Source organism: Monodon monoceros, unplaced genomic scaffold, assembly GCF_005190385.1.
Source record: "Monodon monoceros isolate NGI ecotype Baffin Bay Population unplaced genomic scaffold, NGI_Narwhal_1 Super_Scaffold_2, whole genome shotgun sequence".
Lineage (NCBI taxonomy): Eukaryota > Metazoa > Chordata > Mammalia > Artiodactyla > Monodontidae > Monodon > Monodon monoceros.
In genome coordinates this window covers 50,121,447-50,128,185 of record NW_021703776.1, presented here as the reverse complement: position 1 = coordinate 50,128,185, position 6,739 = coordinate 50,121,447, and the positions used below count along the sequence as shown (strand labels likewise).

At 36.8% G+C, this 6,739-nt stretch overlaps 1 non-coding gene across 1 annotated transcript; it reads left to right on the top strand.

Annotated features, from left to right (window-relative positions):
- The first annotated feature begins 3,557 nt into the window (after positions 1-3,557).
- Positions 3,558-3,630, top strand: TRNAW-CCA. The gene has a single exon. It is a non-coding gene; the product is annotated as a tRNA-Trp (tRNA).
- Positions 3,631-6,739: the final 3,109 nt, after the last annotated feature.

Here is a 6,739-nt window from a genome sequence, read left to right as displayed (position 1 = left end):
AGTCTGAAAGTCCTAGCCTTCCAAGCCTTGAGCCTAGAGAAGTGGACAAAGCTACTAATTTGAGCCAACATGTGATGAACTGGAGGAATCCATAATAGTTTATCTGTCATCTTGGTTTCATATGTCAATGGGTCCATTGAGCACAGTGAGGATCCACTGAGAGGAAATGAGAACTTAGTAGATTCCTCAAGATAAGTAGGTCTCCTGAGTGTGATGTACCTGCTCCTACTATGGCCTGTTTCTCCAGCCTCCAGCATTTGAATCCAATGAATGTCCACAAGACCAACAGTGATTTCATGACAAGAAAGAAACAAGGTGCCACCTATCACGGGAGCCACAAATTGTTAGAATCACCTCATTTAGGTGAGTGTAAAAAAAAGACCAGGACAAAGAGGTATTCCGAGAAGTCACCTTAGTCCAAGAAACAGCACCAACTAAAACAACCAGGTGTGAATTTTAAAACAGGTAGTACCCAAATAACTCATAATCTTCTTTTTATACATAAGCTGTGATTGGTGTTTTTGTTATTTGAACGTTGAATTCACCAGAAATTAGTGTGTCTTTGTTCAGACTGCTATAACAAAATACCATAGACCAGGTGGCTTAAACAATACATACTTATTTGTCACAGTTCTGGAGACTGGGAAGTCCAAGATCAAGGTGTCTGGTGAGAGCCCTCTTCCTGGTTTGCAGATGGCTGCCTTCTTGCTGAATCCTCACATGGCAGAGACAGATCATCTCTCTTCTGTCTCTTCTTATAAAGGCACTAATCCCATTCATGAGAGCTCCACCCTCATGACCTAATTACTTACCAAAGCTCCATCTCTAAATGCCACCACATTGAAGAGTAGGGCTTCAACATTTGAAATGGGGTTTGGGAGGGGATGGAAAATAGACACAAACATCCAGTCCATAGCAGTGTGTGACTAAATTAAAGGATTTCCCATACTTAGTCATCAAGAGGAGAGGGCTTTAGAAAGGTCTCTAAGATCTACTTTTGAAGCCAAGGACATTAAGAACATTAAGCCTTCCTTTGGTTCCTTCCTAAGAGATCCCATTACAATTAAGAATAATTAGAAAATAATTAGAAATAATTAGAAAATGAGCTAACAGTCTGACTTTAGCCTCCTTTCTCCAGCCTCCAACATTTGGATCCCAGTGACCATTCACAAAACCAACAGAATAATAGGCAATATACCCTCTCTGAACACAATGTCTTATCATACACAGTCTCTCCTCTCCAGAATAAAACAGGAAACATATGGATCTCAATGTTTTCAATCTTTTGCTTGCCCATGTTCAATGAATTCTTAAGGGGAATTAATCTAATGAGTAGAGTTTCAAGCCATGAGCCAAATGTGATCATGGTCAAGAATAACACCTATATCCCTGGCAGAGTAAAAACTTTAAATTACTAAGACAATGGTTAACAAATAAATAATTTTCTAGGAAACTCTAGAAAAGAAATGCAAAGTATATGCAAGCTTGAGCATATTTTCCTTTAACCCTTTCCCAGAAATAAATTTATGGAAAAAATAAATTTCAAGTGTTATCTAGAGTCAGAGACAACTAAACTCCAACCATGAGAATTACCATTAGTGGCAAAATCAGCCAGACAAGTTTATTTTGCATCACTTAATGCCAGCAAACAAAACATGAACACTAAAGTGTGAAAGAAAATTCTTAAGCTGATTTCAAATCACAGGCATATGTTTGGCTGGAAAAACACATTGAGGAACCAACACTTCAAAGGAAAATCCTTTAGAAATGGAATCACTGGCACTAGACCCACAGTCTGTTAAATTGTTTGACCAAAAAGACTGCTTCAAGAATCCTCAGCTCTTTACTCCTATAACCAAAGCAGGAGTATTTGGAAGCAGTCCTGAAACCATAACTTCACTTGTGACACAATCCCTTTTCCATAACTCTGGCCAAACAGTCTAACTCTCTAAGGAACAAAGAATCAAGCAACCTCTTGTTCTTGATGTATCCAAGTAAAAAGGACTTCCCAAAGGTGATTAACTGTGATACAAATAGAATGCAAAACTACTCCACAGATGCACCACTACTTTTGATAGTCATAATATTATCAACTTTGAGTTGTTATTTTCTTGTAGGCTCATTTACGCCTTATCTTTCAGATTACTGTGTATTTGTGTGCGTGTGTGCGTGTGTGTGTGTGTGTGTGTGTGTGTGTGTGAGTACATATACCCACATATAAATAACAAAAGAACTTCAATTCAGGACTTAAAATCAATGACAATTTTTAAACCACTTGAGGGAAAGTTTGAGAAAACTTTTGTCTTTCATTTATTTTGTTCCACAAATCAAGTACACATTTAATTCTCTATGTTTATTGAATAAGCTTAGATGGAAGAAGGCAAATAGTAGAGGATGAGAATAAATTCCCCATCCAGACAGTCTTAGTTGGAACATAAATTATAGTTGTGAACATAAATTATACATAGAAAAGCCATTATATACATATATGCATATTTCTGAGTGTTTACATTCCTCATAAAATAAGTATAAGAGGGGATATTTCCCATATCTCTAGGTGCCAGCAGCATTGAAAGCATTTAGTAAGAGATAAATAATTTTCAGAAGTTTTTCAAAACCAATCCTTTTCCAAGTACTTTATGTGCATTAAGTTCACCTTTCATTCAGCTACAAATTAGGAAATGTACACTACCCATATACCAAGAAAGTTCTCTGTGATGCTAAGTAGTGTGAGAGTTGGTTCTACTTCTGCCGAAAGAGTTGAAGAGCAAAGGAGAACAAGGGATTATATAAGACATTCCCAACAAAGGCTTGCTCTGATTCTCCATCTCAAGGCTGGACAATGCAAAGTGATATAAACTTCAGCTATTCTCATTACACTGCTAGGTTATCACCTTTAGGTCACCATCAGTTGCATGTCTCAGCAATTAGTTGTAAAAATGTAAACCTCTCGACTTCTGGTTTTCAGGATTCTTGAAACTAAAAAGAAACTTACTCTAGAAAGAATGAAGATAAAGACTAAATGGCAAATGAATGAGTTATCTAGCAGATACTTTCTTCAGTTGAACAGTCATAACTTTGTCTTGTTTAGTAAACCTCAAAAGAAGATCTCACATGTCCCCTCTTCCTTGCACTATCTCTCTCCATCACCCTACACCACCCCCGAGTTGGAATGAATCTCATCCTTCTTTATGTTCCCATAACATTTTGTTCAAATACTTAATCACATCCTGCTATAGCTATACCATAATTGCATGTATGTCTGATCTCCCCCACTGGATAGCAAATTGGTTGAGATCAGAGAATAGGTTTCATTTTACATTTTTTTCTCTCCAGTGTGCTTTAAAATAAATGTTTGTTGGATTAAATCAAATTGAAAATAATTAAAAGTACTGCAAATAGTTGAATCCCTACTGCCTGTATAGGATATTTATCATGAAGTTGAAAAATGTCCACATGTGAAGTCTGTAGCAAAAATTGTGGGGGTAGCAAATGAACCGGGAGTATGACAGATTAGGAATTGCTTTTTTTTTTCTTAAGAAGGACATGATGGGACTTCCCTGGTGGTCCAGTGGTTAAGACGCCATGCTCCCAATGCAGGGGGCCCAGGTTCGATCCCTGGTCAGGGAACTAAGATCCCACATACTGCAACTAAGCCCCTGCGCCACAACTACAGAGCCCGCGCGCTCTAGAGCCTGAGTAAACTGCAACCACAGAATCCCTCGCACCGCAACAAAGACCCAGTGCAGCCAAAATTAATTAATTAATTAATTTTAAAAAAATTTTTAAAGGACATAGTATTATATTCAGAAGCCAAGATAAGCATCCTGTTATCCAGGTGAATGAGAATCTATTAAAACAGGATTGCATAGGGCCTTTCTGAAGTAAATGGGTACAAATACAGAGAAAGAGTTTAGAGCAGGAGTTAAGAATAAGGACTCTAAACTTAAAGGGTCTCCCAATGGCCAATTCGGGGAATATTTGAGCAACAAAATAAATAATTATAGTAACAGATATAACCCATAGAATAAAATAAGAACTGATGTCGTCTCTACTGATATAAATAATGACAGCCCTTCCTTGCAGTAGAATTCCACTAATAACTGTAGAAGAAATGGTGGAAATAGAAAATCACCACACAGAAAACACCACCATTAGAACTGTTTCAGGCAAGTATCGTTAATAGATGCTAAAATTCAGGGCAAGAGTATGATGAGAAGCAGGAAATTTACATTGTCTCAAAATATCATTTGACAGCAAATGAATGAGACTTCTTTAACAAATAAAACTCTACATCCAGTGAGTGGTCCTGTAATATTGTCTTGAAAGACTGTATATACTTACTCCTGTTTGGTATGTTTTTTAAACTACAATTTCAAATGTAAAAGGCAAAAATGGTATATTTTCAGTGGAGAAATCTGGCAGACACCACATTAACCAAATGATCAAATTTAACATCACCAGTGATGGACAAATCAAAATTATATGCCTCTGATATGATTCACAACATCACTTCTACAGCATTTTGGCAAAAAAGGCAAAACCTGAATTTGATCATGAGGAAATATCAGACAAACCCAAATTGAAGGCCATTCAATGAAATAATTGGCCAATACTCTTAAATGGTGTCATGAGCATAAGAGACCAAAAAAAAAAAAAAAATTATCAGGAACTTCCTAGATTGGAAGAGACACTACAACTAAATGCTTGTGTGAGTTTGACTATGTTAGATTCCTCGTATAAGTGGTATCCTGTAGTATTTATCTTTCTGTGTCTGGCTTAATTCACTTAGCCTAATATCCTCCAGTTTCATACATGTTTTTGCAAATGGCAGGATTTCCTTCTTTCTCATGGCTGAATAATATTCATACATATGTACACACACACACACACACACACACACACACACACACACACACCACATTCTCTTTATCTATTCATTAGTCAATAGAGTTAAGTTGCTTCCATGTCTTGGCTATTGTGAATTATGCTGCAGTGAACATGGGAACATAGATATCTCTTTGAGATATTGATTTCATTTCCTTCAGGATATATACACACAAGTGGGATTGCTGGATCAAATGGTAGTTCTATTTTTTATTTATTTATTTTTTTCGGTACACGGGCCTCTCACTGTTGTGGCCTTTCCCGTTGTGGAGCACAGGCTCCAGACGCGCAGGCTCAGCGGCCGCGGCTCACGGGCCCAGCCGCTCCGTGGCATGTGGGATCTTCCCGGACCGGGGCACGAACCCGTGTCCCCTGCATCGGCAGGTGGACTCTCAACCACTGCGCCACCAGGGAAGCCCTATTTTTAATTTTTTTGAGGACTCTCCATACTGTATTCCAGAGTGACTGCACCAATTTATATTCCCACCAACAGTGCACAAGGATTCCTTTTTCTCCACATCCTTGCCAACATTTGCTATCTCTTGTCTTTTTGATAAAGCCATTCTAACTAGTGCGCGGTGATATTTCATTGTGGTTTTGATTTGCATTTCCCTGATTAGTGATATGGAGCACATTTTCACCCGTAGGCCATTTGGACATCTTTGGAAAACTGTCTATTCAGTTCCTATGTCCAGTTTTTAATTGGTTTATTTGGTTTTTCGCTACTTAGTTGCATGAATTCCTCATAGTTTTTGGATATTAACCCCATATCAGATAGATAGTTTGCAAATACTTTTTCCCATTCAAAAGGGTACCTTTTTGTTTTGTTGACTGTTTCCTTTGCTGTGCAGAAGCATTTTAGTTTGATGTAGTCCCAACTGTCTACTTTTGTTTTTGTTGCCAATGCTTTTGGTGTCATATTCAAGAAATCATTGCCAAAACCAATGTCAAGAAACACTTTTCCCCTATGTTTTCTTTTAGGAGTTTTATGATTTCAGGTCTTATGTTTAAGTCTTTAATCCATCTTGAGTTAATGTTTGTGTATTATGTAAAATAAGGATTCAATTTCATTCTTTTGCATGTGGATATCCAGTTTTTCTAATACCATTTATTGAAGAGACTATCCTTTTTCCATTGTGTGTTCTTGGCATCCTCATCTAAGATCAGTTGACATATATGCATGGGTTTATTTCTGGGCTCTCAATTCTTAATGACTTCATACTTTTCCAAAAATTCAGCCTCCCCTCAAAAGTTATTCAAAGAGATATGCTACAGATTTTAAAAAAACAATTTCCATGGCATTCCAAAAATACTTTAATAGGTGAATTGTTGAAATAAGTAGATGGTTTGCCAGGAAAAGCACTTTGAAGCAACCATATTTTAGATATATAGATTCTGAATTAAGTGTTTTAAAAATCAGATTTTAGACATATTTTATCTCTGTTATAAGCAGCAAACTATGAACCAGATGAAGAGCAGTTTCTGTCTTTTTGTACTGGCAACATACAATTGCTGTTCTTTATTTGATTTGAAGATACATACATAAAATCTACTCCTAAACATTTTCAAAGCAAGTATTTCTTTTTATGTTTCAGTACATTTAAATTAGTATTTTGTTTTTGTTTTTTGGGTTTTTTGTTTGTTTGTTTGTTTGGAGCTTTTGTTATTATTGTTTTGTCTTGTTTTGTTTTGCCTCTAAAAAGTGTGCAGTACTTCTTGGGCTCACTAGCAGGACTCCGGAATTTCACAAAACCTGAGGTGGAAATTACAATCCTGAACTAAGGACTGTAACACACAAGATTATGAAAAGTCTGGTATTATTTCAAGTCAGGATTTTCTTCTATATCCAATT